This window comes from Pipistrellus hanaki, assembly GCF_964339955.1.
Source record: "Pipistrellus hanaki genome assembly, chromosome: 2".
NCBI lineage: Eukaryota > Metazoa > Chordata > Mammalia > Chiroptera > Vespertilionidae > Pipistrellus > Pipistrellus hanaki.
The window spans coordinates 181,917,683-181,936,047 of NC_140504.1; positions in this window are offsets into that span (position 1 = coordinate 181,917,683).

The following is an 18,365-nucleotide window of genomic DNA, read 5'->3' on the forward strand; positions in this document are numbered from 1 at the left end:
TTAAAATACAGATTCCTGATAGCACTTCTTAGTTGGGATTCAGGAATCTGTATTTTAACAACTCCACCAGGTGATTCTCATCATGAGAGAAGTTTGGGAAACACTGGAGAGAAACAGACAAGTCACGTCACCTGTCCGAGCCTCACTTCCCCCATCTGTGACGTTAGGGTACCTACCTCAGCTGTTAGATGCTTGACAGATGGGAGCTCCCTGATTCATCTAAGACCCTGGGCTTGCACCCTGTCAGCTGCCTTCCCCCTAGCCACCTGGCCCTCAGTCTCTACTGAGTCCTTGTCGCCACCCGCCAGCATGCCCCCAGAGCCACCTGTTGAGCGGCTCAGCCCTCCGAAAGATGCCCAGACCCTGGCCCCCAGCTAAGGAGGTCAGAGTGGGGAGGGGGGTCACATTCCTGGCAGACGGTCCAGTCCCAAAGGGGTAGGTGGAAGGGACGCAGAAACAGGCTCTGAATTCACCTCTCCTCACTCAACCCTAGACAGGATCCTGTTAGGAAAGGAAATCTAGACCCTGCACAGATGGCCCCAGGGCTGGCGATCCCGCCTGACTGCATCCCTGGGTGATTCACGGTGCCAGGGCCCCACCAACATTCCCTGCACTTCCCTCCTCCCTGCTGGCGCCCACGCCATGTCCTTCTCTGTGAACGTTCTCTCCCTCCTGACCCCAATACCCGCCCTCTGAAGCCTCTTTCACATCCTTATCTTCTCTGTGAAGAGAACACCCCCTCTCCCCCGACCCCCCAACCTCTACTGGTCCGTGAGGAATGAATGATCCAACCTCCCTGAGTTTCTACAACGGGAGCCTCCGTGCTGGCCTCACCAATAACGCGAGTTACCACAGAGCTGGAAGCTCTTTTGCCTACATGGTCCCACTGAAGCCCCAGATAACCCTGGAAGCAGATTCATCCCTCACCTCACCCCCATTTACAGAGGAGGACACGGAGCCTCAGAGAAGGCCAGCGGCGTGCCTCCGTGCAGACTGAGCGCTAGGCAAACATGGCCCGGACACGGGGTGGTTGTTACTGTGGCTCGGAGGGCCGAGCTGGAAGACCACTCGGCCTGGCCTTGACCTCAAACCCAGGGCCTGGCCCTGACACCTCGCTGCCTTGCTTGGAAAGTGGGGGTGGCAATACCCAGTCCACCTTTTTTTTGGTCCAATCATACGTTCCATCCGGCCCTAGTCCGGGGCCCTTAGGAGACGCTGAGCTGCCCGGGGCCTGTCTGATTCACCTCTGACAGGACGGCAGTAAATGCCTTCTGGATGAATGAATTGCTGTCTGAACATTTAACGCAAGCCCAGTTTCCTCGTTCCTCTGTGACTGACTGACCCCAAAACAGCCTGTATACGGTCCCCTTCCACCCAGCAGCCTTCGGCCCCGGAATGCCACGGCCTTGCACCGAGTCAGCTCCTTTTGACACTTGTGCCCCGAGGGCCGAATTTCCATGCCTCAGGCTCCCCCCTCCCCCCCCCCCCGCCCCCGTGAGCTGGTCCAGCAGAAAGATCCAGCAGAGCAACGCCAGGGACTCTTGCCCCTCACAGCCTCTCACACACTCTGCTGGGAGCCCCTGCACCTCTCTATCCCTCCATCCCGCCCCTGAAAGGGGGCTGGTTATTCTGCTTAACCTCACAGAGCCGCTGTGAGCATTGAGAAAGCATTCAGAGAGATGGGCAGGTATCTGAGAGGAGTGAGGGGGTAGCTGGACTGCAAGTGTAAAGAAGAAAGCTCCGCCCAAACCGGTTTGGCTCAGTGGATAGAGCGTCGGCCTGCAGACTGAAAGGTCCCAGGTTCAATTCCGGTCAAGGGCATGTACCTTGGTTGCGGGCACATCCCCAGTAGGGGGTGTGCAGGAGGCAGCTGGTCGATGTTTCTCTCTCATCGATGTTTCTAACTCTCTATCCCTCTCCCTTCCTCTCTGTAAAAATCAATAAAATATATTTTTAAATAAATAAATAAATAAATAAATAAATAAACCTAATTTAAAGAAGAAGAAGAAGAAGAACGGGGCGATGGGGTGCCATGGTCCTGAGTCACCCTGCCCAGACCGAGGTGACGTGGGCTGTCCCGTCCCCTCACCCTGCATCACCCTGCGTGGAGGGGCCAGCCCTCCCTGCAGATACTCACTGTGTAGTCTTGTCCTGGTGCCTCATCCTCAGGCAGCCTCATGCTTCTCATCTGTAAAAGGGAGACAATGGTTGTGGCTGCCGGTATCTCTAAGGGGACTTTCGAGGAGATGAAACGGGAAGGCAGAGAAAGAAGCTTCGTTTCTCTATGTCCTGACCAGTCTGGCTCCCAGCCTTGACCCTCCTGCATGAGGCCAGCATCACTGTCTCTCGCGCCGCCAAAGGCAAGAGCACGGTCAGTGCTGTGTGTTCCTGGGAAGCCACCTAACCTCTCTGAGCCTCACGGAGGCTGAGACTCGGGGCCACCACAGCAACCATGCACTGCCATGCTGACGGTGTCCACGCGAGAAACAGCAGCGGTCCCTCAGTCCATCCCCTGTGCCTGTCACCCAGCCCGGACAGATGCTCAGCTCTCCGGCACCCAATGGAAGCAGCCCTGGCTTCTCCAGCCAGTCGCTCCAAGCTGCTCTCATTGAGCCTCAGTTTCCAAATCTGAAATATAGGCACAAGCCCCTGCTCAAGTCCCCAAGTGACCCCCAATAACTCCAAATCATATTGCCTCATCCCTTCTCACCATCCTCCCGTCCATGGGGACTCAGATGCACTCTGGCTTCGAGCCTCCTGTCCCCGGGGCCTCACTCTCTGCACTGGCCTCCACTTCCCGCTTCTGAGGCATTTACAGAGCAGGGCTGAGATTATCCATTATGAATATGCATGTGGGATAATGAGGGCTTGGGATTGGGGGAGCACCTGGGAGAGGCGTCCCCAGAGCACCATCCACTCCCACTGGCTCTCTCCATACACTGTCCCCACCAAGGCTGCCCGCCCTCCCAAAGGGTGCATGGGAGTCCGGGGCAAAGAATACCCACAGCAACCGTTGTTACGTGCTCACAACCTGCAGGCATCCTGCTGAGAGCATCTCCTGTAAGGTGCTTCTAAGGTGGGAACTATTCTCCCCATGGAACGGGGAAGAGAACTGAGGCTCCATGCAGTGGAGTAACTCACACATACATCACCTGTGGAGGGTGCACAGTGGCTGCGTGCAGAGCGGGGATGGACGCAGGTGCTGTCAGACTCTGGTGCTCTGAGCCCCTGCTGCCCAGGCTCGCCTGGAGCCCTGGGCACATGGTCATGGGGCCACCCCTGGACCTCACACTGCAGCAGAGGAGCTCACCGTGGTCTTAGGTGGCCAAGGCTTTGGGAAAGGACCTGGGTCCTGGAATTCACTTCATCTCCAGAGAAGGAGACAGGCAGACAGGTGTGTGCAAACAGTGCGTGTTCCCACGTGTGCGAACACACAGCTGATGCCTGCGGGCACATGGGTGCACGCACAGTGTGTGTGCGCATGGATGTAAGCATGTGTGACAGGTGTCCTGAGGATGCCTGGTACATGCACTGTTGTGCTGCTTTGTTCCTGTTACAATCAACACTCAGCGAGGCCCCTGTGAGCCAGGTGCGGGGGATGTGGTGGGAACGAGGCCAACGCAGTCTGTGCCTCCTGGAGCAGCAGTTTGGTGGCTTCCTGGCCACACGCTGTTGACACTCTGCACAGAATCTCTGTGGGAGGTTTTCTTGGTGGGATGTGCCGGGAGGTGAGGAGACTGTGGTGGACTTTTTTTTTTAAAGGTGGGACAGGTGGGGTAGGGAGTTGCAGGGGAGCCCCTGACGCTTGGCCAGAAATGGGAGGTGCAGAGTAAGTCAGGGCCTGGCACAGGCTCCACAGGGGTCACAGGTCTGAGGATTCTAAGAGGACTTTGGGTGCTTTCCTCACAGGCATCAAGGGTCTGCTGTGAGCGCACATGTGTGCACTGTGTGTGTGTGTGTGTGTGTGTGTGTGTAACTCTACACATGTGTGCCGAGTGATTAGGTGTGGTGTTTGCATATGTGGATATGTGTGTGGAGTGGACATGTGTAAATGGGTGAGTCATTGTGTGTGCATATGGGTTTTTGCATGTACGTGTGTATGTGAGGGGTGGGGGGTCTTGTTACTGTAGGGGAGAAGGTTGAGAGAAGAGAGTGTCATTTGGCCCAGGCCTTACATTCATAAGCCTAAAAAATGTATCAAAAAACAAGATGGAGGCCGGCGTGGCTCAGTGGTTGAGCCTCAACCTATGAACCAGGATGACAAGATTCAATTCCCGGTCAGGGCACATGCCTGGGTTGCAGGCTTGATCCCCAGTGGAGGGCGTGGAGGGGCATGCAGGAGGCAACCGATTAATCATTCTCTCTCTCCATCATTGATGTGTCTATCTCTCCCTCTCCCTTCCTCTCTGAAATCAATAAAAATATATATTTTTTTAATGAGATGGATGAATGGAGGGTTAGATTGATGAATAGATGGGTGGATAGATCTGGATTGATTGATGGATAAAAGGAAAGAAGGACCGATAGAGGGATGGATATGCAATAACGCAAATATTGCAACACTTTCATTGTAGATTCCAGGCAGTGAGGATGTGGGTGTTCACTGTACAATTCTTTTTATATATATATATATATTTTTTTTTATTGATTTTTCACAGAAAGGAAGCGAGAGAGGGATAGAGAGTTAGAAACATCGATGAGAGAGAGACATCGATCAGCTGCCTCTTGCACACCCCCTACTGGGGATGTGCCCGCAACCAAGGTACATGCTCTTGACCAGAATCGAACCCAGGACCTTTCAGTCCGCAGGCCGACGCTTTATCCACTGAGCCAAACCGGTTTTGGCTACTGTACAATTCTTTCAACTTTTCTGGGTGACGGAACTTTTCCATGGTGAAATGTTCATAAACAATGGAAATGCAAGGAAGCTGGATGTTTAAACCCAAAGAATGATGCACAAGAAGGGGCGACTAGAAGGTTGTCATGTGATTTTAAACCAGGGGTCTTCAAACTACGGCCCTCGGGCCACATGCAGCCCCCAGGGGAGTCTGATCCTGCCCGCCAGGATTTTTTGGCAGTGAGCGCAGCCAAGGTGTTACAGTAGGAATTAGTAGTTCATATAGTCCGGCCCTCCAGCTCTCTGAGGGACCGTGATTTGGCCCCCACTTTAAAAAGTTTGAGGACCCCTGTTTTAAACATATATCCCATCACCGACCACACGGCACTGCGAGCTCGTGCTCTGTATAATTTCTGTAATCATCCTTTGCTTCTGTTTGTGAGTGAGTGTGTGTTAAAGGTGTTAATTTTTTTTTAAATAAAAACATGTAAAAATGCCACCATTGTGACATTTCTTCATTTTTAACTACTGGCAGCCTGAAAAGACAGAATGCCTTGGGTACGGGTGTGGATGCACACACGTGTACATGTAGGGATGTGTGCACACGTGGGTGGGGCTGGGCACCCAGGTGTGAGCCCACCCAGGAGCTCCGCCTCTCCCAGCCCCGTGTGGCCAGCACCATTCTGGGAACGAGAGGGTGTCTCGGGCTGAGAAAGGGCAGCCACTAGCCCCAGGGCAGCCTTGGGAGCAAGAGCTCTGTTATCCGAGGCTTGGACACGCTCAGACCAAGCGGCGTCCCTCGGCCAGCAGCAGGGATGTGGGCGGCTGAAACGGAGGTGTTTCCTGGAAGAGGGGAAGGCAAGAGCAGGGTGCCCACAGCCCCCTGCAGCCCTCGGCTCCTCCCTTCCTCCCCGTACATGCCTTACCGCCTGTCTGGCCATTTCCTCTCCCCTGCCCAGTGCCTGTGGGCCCACGTGGTACAGGTGGGGAAACTGAGGCCTAGAGAGAATGGAGCTGCCCAAGCCACAGAGTCTGCAGCAGAGTTAGAACTGAGATCCAGCCCAGGTTCTGTCCTCTGTCCCCACTGCCTGCCACCTCTGCACGCCCGCCCTTCAGTGGCTGCAGGAGGGGGGCCCGGCCAGCAGGGGAGGCCCAGACTACCCTCCTGCCTGTCTGGGTCACACACGGGGTCCAGGAGGCCATGTGGGCATCAGAAACAGCACGTGGCTGGGAAGTAGGACCTGACTTTTTTTTTTTTTTTTAATATATATTATTGATTTTTTACAGAGAGGGAGAGGGATAGAAAGCTAGAAACATCGAACAGCCGCCTCCTGCACACCCCCTACCGGGGATGTGCCCGCAACCAGTGTACATGCCCTTGACCGGAATCGAACCTGGGACCTTTCAGTCGGCAGACCGACGCTCTATCCACTGAGCCAAACCGGTTTCTTCAGGACTTGACTTCTAATCCCAGCTCTGCCCTGGACCCTGTCAGAGAGACCCTGGTCAGCTCCCTGCCACTCTCAGGGCCTCAGTTTCTCCATCTGTAAAATGACAAGAGTTGCCGCCCAAGGTCGATGTGAAAGAGGCAGGTCATCTCTGTCTACTCAGCCCCCTCACCTGCCCTCCACCAAGAAGCTCCCCACAGAGACTCCCACCCACTCGCAGACCAGCGGGTAAGTACAGGCTGCAGCCCAGAAGCAGGCCCCGGTCTGGCTGCATGGCCCCAGGCAAGGCCTCCAAGCCTCAGTTTACGCCCCTGTAAAATGGGCATGATGATACTAACCTCATAAGGCTGTGTGAGGTTAAATGAGAGAATTCGTGCCCAATGCTTGACACATGATACATAGATTAAAACTTCCAGGAACAGTGGCTGTTATGAGTAATTAACCCCACAGAAGAGCCACACAGGAACCCGCTGGCTTCACCACGACCCGGATCTGTGGTTTCAGACCCCAAAGCCAATGCTTTTGGCAGCTGCTACCCCAGATTCCTCAGTTCGTGGATCTCCGCTGCTGCTCTGGAGCAGCTGGGTGTGTGGAGGCTGCTTCCGGGCCAGGCGGGGCCCTGGGGAGGGAAGCGCAGGGCTCCCTGTAATCAGGGGAGGCCTCTGCAGCCAAGCCCCACAGGCCATCATTAGCTCCTCACCTGGCCCGCCCCCGGCCCTGGCCTGGCCGCTGAGGCCCCAGAGAGAAGGCGGCAGGTGTTGAGCCAAAGTCTTTCATTCCCAGCGCTGCTGGGTTCACGTGACACAAACAGAAGGGAGAGTCTGCTGGCGGCCAGGGCTGCACCCCACCAGGCAGCAATCAGCCCAAGAGGACAGAGACGCTGGCCTTGAGAATCCTACAATGCTGGAGCTGAAGGACACTCAAAACCCACCTAGTGTGCGTCCACACATGGGATATTATCCGTTCTTAAAAAGGAAGGAGATCCTGGCACATGCTACAGCACGGATGCACCTCAAAGACATTATGCTCAGTGAAATAAGCCAGACACAGAAGGACAAACACTGCAGGATTCACTTAGATGAGGTTCCTAGAGAAAAACCCACGGAGACAGGAAGTACAATAGAAGGGGTTTCAGGGCCCGGGAGAACGGGGAATGAGGAATTATTAAAAACAAAAATACACACTCACAATGAGGGCCCTGCCCGGTGTGACTCAGTGGTTGGAGTGTCATTCCCCAAACCGAAGGGTCTCGGGTTCAATTCTCGGTCAACAGCACATCCCTGGGTTCAGGTTCGATCCCTGGCCCGGTTGGGGTGGGAGCAGAAGGCAACCAACCAATGTGTCTCTCTTACATGAACATTTCTCTATCTATCTATCTATCTATCTCCCTATCTCCACCCTCCTTCCTTCCCTTCCACTCTCTCTAAAAAATCAGTGTAAAGCCCAGCTGATTTGCCTCAGTAGATAGAGCATCGGCCTGTAGACTGAAGGGTCCGGAGTTCAATTCCGGTCAAGATCATATGCCCGGGTTGCATGCTCGATCCCCAGTAAGGGGCATGCAGGAGGCAGCCAATCAATGACTATCTCTCATCATTGATGTTTCAAGCTCTCTCTCCCTCTCTCTTTCTTTCTGAAATTTAAACCAATGTAAAAATATCCTCGGGCTTAACAACAACAGAGAAAGCTCAGATGGTACATTAATAATGAAGAAAATAAAACCATTTATAATTCCACTTTGTTTATATCCTTTCAGAAGTTTTTATACGCACAGTGGTAGGAGGAATTTCCAATATTAACAGAATTTGACAGGACAGCCCAAGCAGAGGGAGCGACGTGGGCAAAGACACCAATCTGTGCCAATTCCTTATGGGCAGAACCGGGAGGCCCTGGGAAACGTGGCTGCGCTGACCTCGGCTGAACCCCTAAGATGTGGGGGAAGGGAGGAATAGGGGCAATGCCTGGCCTCAGGAAGGAGGAGGTTCGGGGAGTCAGGGGAAAAGCTTCATTAGTACCCTCAGAGGGGCCTCTCCCAGGTCAAGGCCGAGGTCAGAGAGGTTAGGCCAGGAAGTTAAGGGAAGCCAATGGGACAGCTTGGCTCCAGGGCCAGGCCACCAAGGTCGGTGACCTTATGACACCAATCAAAGTGCCTTTGCCACCCCTGGGCCAGCCCTCAGGGCCTCTGACTCAGGGTCAGCACTTCCGGTCCTCCCCTCCAGCCCTCCATTGCCCCCGCCACTACCAGGAAGCTCAATGGTCATCACGGGCCCAGGACCAAGGAGAGGTTAGAAGAGGCCGCAGCAGCGGGCGCCCCAGCTCCCGGCAGGGACAGAGAGATAATGACCTCCTGGGTTTATGGGACTATGGCTTGGCCCTGCCTGGCTCAAGGAAAGAGGCCCAGGTGACTGCCAGCCCTCCTCGAGTTTCTTTGTTTTGTTTTGGGGAAGGTTTAAAAAAGATTTTTACTTGATTTCTTGAGAAGGGAGAGGGAGAGAGAAAACATCCACATGAGAATGAAACATTGATCCACCACCCCCACTAGGGATGAGCCCCCAAACCTGGGCATGTGCCCTGATAGCAATCAGGGATCAAACCCACAACCTTTCAGTGCTTGGGATGGCACCCAACCAACTGAGCCACAGCGACCAATTTTGTGTGTGTGTGTGTTTTTAAAATATATTTTATTGATTTTTAGAGAGGAAAGGAGAGGGAAAGATAAAACATCAATAATGAGAGAGAATCATCGATTGGCCGCCTCCTACACGCCCCCTCTGGGGATCGAGCCCACAACCCAGGCATGTGCCCTAGCCGGAACTGGACCCGGGACCCCTCAGTCCACAGGCCGACGCTCTATCCCCTGAGCCAAACCAGCTAGGACTAGGCCAGAGTTCTGTATTGCCCATCTGGTGCCTCTACTACTCCCTCCCTCACCTCCTTCCACTCTCCCCCCTTCATTCCCACGCTCCTCCCCGCAGCAGCGTTCTTTTTAGTCCTTGGTAAACCGAGTCGGTTCTTGTCCCGGGGCCTCTGCACTGGCTGCTCTCTGCCTGCAGTGCTCCTCCCCAGATCTAGGCATGGCCGCTCCTCACCGGGCGAGTCCCAGCCCCACACCACCTCCTCCTCCAGGAAACGCTGTGTCCTCAGCCGGACGCGGAGCCAGCTCTTCTCAACCCCGTGACCCTGTTTAATGTTCAGACTCTCCGGGTCAGCCCCTATTATCTACCAGCTTGGGCAAGTCACTGACCCTCTCTGTGCCTCTATTTCCCCGCCTATAAAATGGGGTGATAGCGGCATGTCATTACGTTGTTGCCAGGTGTGAATGAAATGACATAGGACCTGGCACAGAGTAGAGCTCCATAAATGGCAGCCATCATGACCACCCCCACCTGCCCCTTCCAGCTCCCCTGAGAGACACAGGGGCTGTGTCTGCCTGCTTATAGCGGCAGCCTCAGGCCTGGAACCGTGCTTGGGACACAAAAGGCATTCCAGAAATGTGTGTGGATCTAACTGACCTGTGTGTGTCTCTCCTTCTCTCCCCCTCCCAATACAAGCAGGTGGTCTGTAAGCAGATTAAAGACCTCCCCAGCGCCCTAACCAGTTTTGCTCAGTGGATAGAGCATTGTCCTGCGAACTGAAAGGTCCCAGGTTCAATTCCGGTCAAGGGCATGTACCTTGATTGTGGGCACATCCCCAGTAGGAGGTGTGCAGGAGGCAGCTGAATCGGTCTGTTTCTCTCATTGAAGTTTCTAACTCTCTATCCCTCTCCCTTCCTCTTTGTAAAAAATCAATAATATATATATATATATATATATATATATATATATATATATATATATTTTTTTTTTTTTTTTTTTTTTTTAAAGACCTCCCCAGGCTGCAGGGGGAAGAGGGAGGGGTGGAGCGAGTGGTGAGAGCCCTGTGGATGGCAGCCAGAGCCCAGAGAGGGACCTTCCAGAATGACCCCAAACCACAGTATGACCCCCAACCCAGCAGAATGACGTTGTGTCCTCCAGTATAACCCAGAAGCAGAGAGAGATGGCCAATTCCGGCTGAACAAGAAGGAAGTTCTATCTGTTACCCCCGTGAGCCGTAGCCTGGAGAGCGTACGGTGCTTTTGCTCACTGCGTGAGCCTGGTCTGAGGCTGAGTAGCTTACTGAGCCCACCTCGTCCAACCCCAGTCCCACCCTCTTCTCCACACAAACAGAGCGGGTCTCCTGAACCACAAAGACCCTGTGCTGGTGACAGGGGCAGCAGGGGAGGCGGCCCCTGGACAGAGTGGGGTGAGGCCAGGGTGGCTCCGCACTGGTGGGTGTCCCCAGGAGAGGTGAGATGCCATGCTGGACAGGGGTGTGGCTCAGCACAGCCTAACCCACGAGGGCCTTCGCTGAGGGCTGTAGATCCTGACACGATGGAGAAGCCACGCTCTCGGGCCCCATTCAGCCACCTCGGGACTGCACCTACCTGCCTGGTGCCTGGAGGCGTGGGTCAAGTGCCAGCTCTGGCTCTGGCTCTCAGGGTGACCTGGACAGGTCCCTCCCTTCCCAGCCTCTGGGTTTTGCCTGTCTGGCCCAAGTACAGATAAACCAAGGCTGGAGGTTCGGTGAGCTGACCACGCTCCTATGTGGGCTCTGCTGTGCCCTCTGGTGGACAAAGTGGTGCGTGCCTCCATCAGCTCTGAGACGGGGGACCCACAGAATTGACCCTGAGCCTGAGTGCACTGAGATCGCACCCACAAGAATTTGACAGAGTCATTGCTTCTCATTTCCGGGCCCCAGTAGGAAGGGGAGGGTCCTGAGGAGACAGATGTGAGTTCGCCAGAGTTCTCAGACCCCTCACTTGCTGAGTCTGTGCTCATCTCCCTCTCCCCAGGCCTGTTTCTCTGTCTCTGGTAAGGGAGTTGACAGAATGAGTCCTGACCTTGGAGGCATAAAGCTTGGTTTTCAACCTATTCCTGAGCTGTGTGAGCTTAGGCAAGTCCCTGCCCCTCTCTCATCATCGATGTTTCTATCCCTCTTTCCCTCTCCCTTCCTCTCTCTGAGATGATATGAGAGAGAATCATTGATCGGCTGTCTCCTGCACCACCACCCCTGCCCCCCACTGGAGATGGAGCCCACAACCAGGGCACATGCCCTGACCGGGAATTGAACTGTGACTTCCTGGTTCACAGGTCGATGCTCAATCACTGAGCCACACTGGCCGGGTGGCACTGCATTTTTTAAAATTTAACAATTTCTCTCTGTCACATTGATTTAGGCAAAAATAATGATCTTAGTGAAAATTCTACCTCTCTCTGGGAAAAAGGGCAAGCAAATTGTAATGTGGATAGAAGAATCTAGCAAACAAGAAGGGCTGCTGCTCTGGGTGCCTGGGGTGAGAACAGGCAGCTACTGACCGTGGTGAGTGAGGTGAGGCTCAGGCGCAGAGTGAGGCCAAGGGTCAGGATGTCTCCTGAGCACCTAACAATACTAAGCAACAATCTCACTGGACGAATTGATGTAGACAAATAAATATGGTCATGCCCCCCTAGCCATATGGATGAGTCATTCTTCTGGTTCCTTCCTCTGCTCCCAGGCACAAACCAGCTCAAATTTTCCCAGAGCAAATGGCTTCACCATAGTCTCTCTGGCCGTGGGGACTCTTGTTGACAATGTCCCACGGACGCTTTCAGGCAGGGACAAGCCCAGCAGTGCACCAAAACTATTGTAGCTCACGCCAGCTCGCAAAAGCCAATTGCTAAAAGTTCAGAAATTTTACACACAAGTGTTTGAATAATTATTATTAAATTAAATTGCATAGCCCTGGCCAACTCGGTGGTTGGAGTGTCATCCTATAAACCAAAAGGTGGGCAGTTTTGATTCCCAGTGAAAGCAAATACCGAGATTGCAGATTCAATCCCCAGTCAGGGTGTGTACAGGGGGCAACTGATTGATATTTCTATTTCTCTCCCTTGAGTCAACAAAAATCTATCCTCAGGCCAAAACCGGTTTGGCTCAATGGATAGAGCATCAGCCTTTGGACTGAGTGTCCCAAGTTCATTTCTGGTCAGGGGCATGTGCCTTGGTTGCGGGCACATCCCCAGTGTGCAGGAGGCAGCTGATCAATGTTTCTAGCTCTCTATCTCTCTCCTTTCCTCTCTGTAAAAAAATCAATAAATATATATATTTTTAAAAATCTATCCTTGCCGAAATCAGTTTGACTCAATGGATAGAGTGTCGGGCTGCGGACTGAAGGGTCCCAGGTTCGATTCTGGTCAAGGACATGTACTTTGATTGGGGGCACATCCCCAGTAAGGGGTGTGCAGGAGGCAGCAGATCGATGATTCTCTCTCATCGATGATTCTCTCTCTCTAACTCTCTATCCCTCTCTCTTCTTCTCTGTAAAAAAATCAATAAAATATATTTTTTAAATAAAATAAAATTAAAAATCTATCCTCTGGTGAGAATTTTTAGAAAATTAAATTGCATAAATTTACAATTAAATGAATTATATTAAAATAAAGACAATACTCAAAACTCATCTCCTAGAGATTTTACTACATTTTACTATTTCCTATTCCTTTGGGTTCATCTACATCTATTCTGTCTGTACAGTGAGGCTTGGACACAGGCTGTGCTTCTGCACATATCTCCCCAACTCCGTGTTCGGAACTTGATTTGTTGTTTTGTTGACTTTCTAGACTAAAAAGAAAGCGATGGACAAAATGGTCTTAGTGCAAACTAAACTCAAATGCTGAAGCTGAAAGAGCTTTTAGTTTAATGGATGTACCAGTATTTATAGGAGAGTGAGAAATTGTGTGACATTATGGATCAGATTTAATGACAATAAGTGTTTTGGGAAAAGAGTTAGTAGGCTGGAACGTGACTCCATTTCAAACTTTGGTTGAATTACAACTGTAAGTTAACTTCAGATGACCATATGACCACGAGACGTAGCTCTGTGCTTTGGGATATGTCGCTTCCAACAACGACAATGACACCCACACGCTCCGGGGCTTTGCAGCTCTTTCTTTTGACATGTTTCAATGTAAGTGCCTTACATGAGGCCCTGGGGCTGCGAGAAGCAGCAATGTCTCAGGCCAATTGAAGCAAATTCAGGGCTCGTCCCAAGGATACATGGTGGGAGGAAGAGCCACCGTGGCCCTCCCCGGGAGCATGCACGGCTCCCCTGTCCCTCCCCACACACCATTTCGTCGCTACTTCATTTTTCTCCTCCCGGGGCACCGCTTCCTGCTTCTTCCTTTGCACAAACAGCAGCGAACCGTGAAGGCAGCCGCTTTACAGTCAACAGGTTCACCGTGCCTTAGCGCCTGCCCCCAGACAAGGATCTGATTGGCCCGCTCGGCTCAGGTGGGCGTTCCTGGACCAATCAGTCACAGCCGGGGGCTGGAGGGGCGGGGCCACACCCAGTGCGCAGGGGCCGCCCCGGGAGGCCCGAGGGCAGGAGCTGGGCAGCGGCCCCCGATAGAGGACGGTCGGAGAGGTCAGCAGGAGGCCGTTTGGACGCCCAGGACTCACGGGGAGGGCAGGTCCCCTCCATTCCCGCCGATGACAACGTCCTCAGTGCAGGACGGCAGAGGGAGGCGAGGAAAGAGGCCCCACGCTGGCTGGGCTCCCGCGGTGCACCCCGTCTCCACAGGGGTCCCCCGCCTGCCCCCTAGGGATTAGGGATAGGTCAGCCTCCTCCTTCCCCGACCAGACTGATCCCTGCGCCTCCCATCTCGGCTTTCTCTGAGGAGAAGCTGAAACAGGGGGTCCGGAGACTGGGTTCTGATCCTGGCTCTGTCCGCAACCCATTCTGGGATATTGGACAATCAATTGCTCCTCTTCCTCTCCTCCCACCCCCCATCCACTCTCCCGACCCGCTCCCGAGGTCGTGAAAATGTTTAAATTCAGTGAAATGGGTTTTTAAGTCATTAATTTCACGAGGAAAAAATGTTGTTTCCGCCCGGTTTCGAACCGGGGACCTTTCGCGTGTGAGGCGAACGTGATAACCACTACACTACGGAAACGCGGTGGCAGGAGGCTGGGGAGATTGCTGCTCCTCCCCTTCCAGCTCGGCGCACGGGCGTCTCTGTGCCCGGGTGCTCCTCTGGGTCTCAGTTTCCCAAAACATCCAACTTTTTGGGTTTACTTTTTAGTCTGTAAACTCAAAAAGTTGGATGTTTTCATCCCTCGGTTCCCTCCAGGGCTTGTACCCTCCCTAACAGCTTCCCCCTCGGCCCTGAGCCGGCGCCAGGTCCTAGTCCAGGCTCTGGTTCCAAGCGCAGTCACTGACTCCTGGATCTGGGAGCATCTTGTCCCCTTAGACAGATGGGAAAGTGTGGTCCTGAGAAGGGACAACATGCCCCAACTGGGTGGTAGAGCCCAGGCTCAAACAAAACCTTCCAGCCAACCCCGCCCTCCCCAGCACCCACAGCCCCCTCCCCCCCTCCCCCCGTGCTGCGCCCACCATCACTGCCTCTGAGCAGCCAAAGCACAGGCTCCCCTCCCCTCCCCCCTTTCCTCCATGACAAATGGGAGTTTGGGGATGTTATTGCGTTCACCCCTCGCTGCACAGATGAGGGCACTGAGACTCAGATCACATAACCGGGTGGCGCCAGGAGCCTCTGACTCCAAATCTCACCGTCCCCCTCATTTCTCCTCTCCTCGTCCTCCTGCTTCGAGTTCTGCTGAACAGAAGAAGTTCTGCTGGAATCTGAGACCCTCAGTGGGACCACGGTGTCTTCATGGGCAATGGATGGTACAGTCCCAGGAATAGAAGGGCAATTGCAGTGCCCTTTGCCAGAGTTGCTTGGACACAAATCTTCCCCGCCCTCACTCCTTCCCTCCCCCACTCCCCCCCCACACACACACACACACACACTACCCCCCACCCTAGTTCTCCTCCTCTCCTTCCCACATTAGCTCTCTTATCTCACCCTGTTTCAAAGCCTGGAGCCTGGGGAAAGGCCAGATGAAGGAAAAGATAGTGCCTGGAGCCTGGCTAGCGTGGCTCAGTGGTTGAGTGTCTGTCATGGTTTAATTCCTGGTCAGGGCACATGATGTGGTCTTGAGACCCAGTGTGGGATGTGAAAGAGGCAGCTGATCAGTGACTTTCTCTCAGCATTGATGTTTCTATCTCTTCCTCTCCCTTCCTCTCAGAATTATATATATAATTTTATTTTTTTAAGAGAGAGAAATGACCGGCCGGTGTTGCTCAGTAGTTGAGTATTGTCCAATGAACCCGGCGGTCAGCATTCGAATCCCGGTCAGAGCACATGCTCAGGTTGCAGACCTGATCCCTCTCACTCTGAAATCAATAAAAATCTATTTAGAGAGAGAGAGAGAGAGAGAGAGAGAGAGAGAGAGAGAGATCCCTAGCCTTAGCCGGTTTGGCCCGGGTTCCATTCCAGTCAAGGGTACTGGTCAGAGTGCGTGCGAGAGGCACCCAATTGGTGTGAGAGAGACACACGTCTCTCTCTCTCTCTCTCTCTCTCTCTCTCTCTCTCTCTCTCTCTCTCTCTCTCTCTTCCTTCCACTCTCCACTCTCTCTAAAACTCTATGCCATAGAGTCTATGGGGCCAGGCAAGTGGCTTAACTGGACAGAACTGCGATGCTCTCTCTTCCCAGGAGGGGGCGCGCTGTCACCTGCGGTGACCCATCCCTTCCTGGCGCTCAGCCCCGCAGTGCAACCCAATTCCAGAACCAGGACTCACATCTACTAGTATTCTTTGTAGTCCCGTGGCGGAAGGCTGGATAAATAAACCCCAGCCTCCACATAGGAAGGCCCGGGTTCAGAGACAGGCGGTGGTGGCTGGAGACCTGCAGTCACACACCAGCCAGTCTGCGCCTGGCTTCAAGTGCTCTTGACTCAAAACTAACCTCCTCCCCCTGGTCTGCGGAGACCCGCTGCCCTGTGAGAAGAAGGGGCTACAGGCTGGGCCCAGGGGTATCTTTTCTTGGGTCACTTATTCTTGAATTCTCTCCAAAACCGGCCACTCTTTTCCTAGGCCCCCATATCCTGTTCCCAGCATCCTTTGCGTTGTTGTAAGGAATGAGGGCTCAATAGTCCTGGCTGCCCTAGCCATACACCAGCCCTCACAGGGGCTTCTCAGCAAATGTCCCCAGGACACCCCCTCTCTCAGAAACCAAAGGCAGCCCTGGGCCTCACCTGTGCCAGCTGTACCCTAAGACTTGGTGGTTTAGCTCACTGAACCCTCAGGTGAGGCCACTGAGGCCCAGGGAGGGTAAGTCCGAGGGCAGCTGGTAAGTCCGGGGGCAGGACTCAGACTCAGGAAATCTGACTTCAGAGACAGGTTTTAACCATTGTATTCTGTCCGGGCCGCCGAAGGAGGGACCCGTGAGGCCCAAAGTGGTGAGGAACTATAAAGTCATTAGATCACCCCAAAATGGTGCCAGCACCCAGGGGTGGGGAAATTTAAAGGACTCCAGGCAGGCTTTTTCTGGGCGGAGAATTCTCTGGGCGGGTGCAGATCCTGGGAAGGTCCAGAAGGGAAGGACAGTGGTCTGAGCAAATGGACTGTGGTCTAAGCAAGTGGAATGTGGTCTAAGCAAGTGGACTGTGGTCTGAGCGAAAGGGAATGTGTTGTGAAGTGGTCTAGCAGAGGGAGTATTGAATCAATTATTTGATCAGACCTGACATGTTCTTCCATTTCCTCCTATTGAGACCCACAGGTTGAGAACCGCTAGTAGGATCGCCTAAGACCATGGAAAAACACAAGTATTTACATTACGATTCATAACAGTAGCAAAATCACAGTTATGAAGTAGCAATGAAAATAATGTTATGGTTGGGGGTCACCACAACATGAGGAGCTGTATTAAAGGGTAGCGGCATTAAGAAGGTTGAGAACCCCTGTGCTAGAGCCTAGGACCCAGACTCACGGGCAGTCCAGAACAATGGCCATGTTTCCCCATCTCACTTGCAGCGGGACGTGGCCATGGGCCTGGTTTCTGGCCAAGAGAGAGATGTGTGCAGCTGCCAGGTCACGGCTTTCATGAGGACAGGTGTGCCCCACCCCGTTCCGCTTCCTGATCGCCACGGGCACCGGTGAGCCGACTGGGACAGCGGGCACAGCCTCCTCACCAGTCTCCAGTCCAGCCAGAGAACTCTTACCACAGTTCGGGTGAGACCGTGATGCCTGCCCCGAGCCCTTGGTGACTCCACACTGCTGCAGAAGATGGGCAAGGTCTTTTCCTGTCTGATCTGAAACTATCTTCCCAGTCTCATCACCTGCCACTTTTATCCTCGGCCCTCACCCCAGACCAATCATCGGGAAAATCCCTCCTTCCTTAACCATTCTTCCTTCCTCTGCCTTCCCAAGTCCTCGTCCCACTCCTGGCAGACTCCTAAGTATCCTTCAAGACCCAGCCCAGAGAGGTAGCTTCCATGGGAGGTCTCTCCTGGCCCTCCTGCAGACCGAGCAGCTCCCGCCGATCTCCCATGCTGTGTTCAGCCCTCTGGGAGAGTGATGGTCTCTCTGTGTTGTCATGGTCCGTAGCTGCATCCGCCTCTGGGTCACCAAGTCTGGGTCATCTGTTGGTTGTCAGGTACCCTGCCAGGTACCAGGCCAGTAGCAGTCAAGCTCAGTGAGTGATAGAAGGAGAGTGTGTGTGTGTGTGTGTGTGTGTGTGCCTGTGCGTGCATGTCTCCTGAGCTGGCTGGAGGTCCAGGCCAAGGAGACAGGGAGGACATCTAGAAATAGCCTTATCCCGGGCCCTAGTCCAGGCTTGCTGCCCGGATAAACTGACCCTGAGTGAGGGAGGTGGGAGCCCAGGATGGGCGGGCAGAGACTGAGAGGCTGTGACCCTGCTGCCCTCTGGGGTCTGCTCGCCAAGGCAGATGGGCCCTGCCTGCCTGTTGGCGGGCGGCCCTGGCACTCAAACCCCAGTGACCTCAGTGACCAGCGAGTATTTCAGGCTGAATGTCACCTGCTCCGTTGGCCACACAGCTTATAGGGCAAAGGGGAGGCTGCCAGTCTACCCGCCGAGGAGGGGCAGGAGCATTGGAAAAGTTTATTCCCTTCCCACTCTGGCCCCACTGCACCCTCTTCCCCATTTGGACATGGTCTCCCTGAACCACC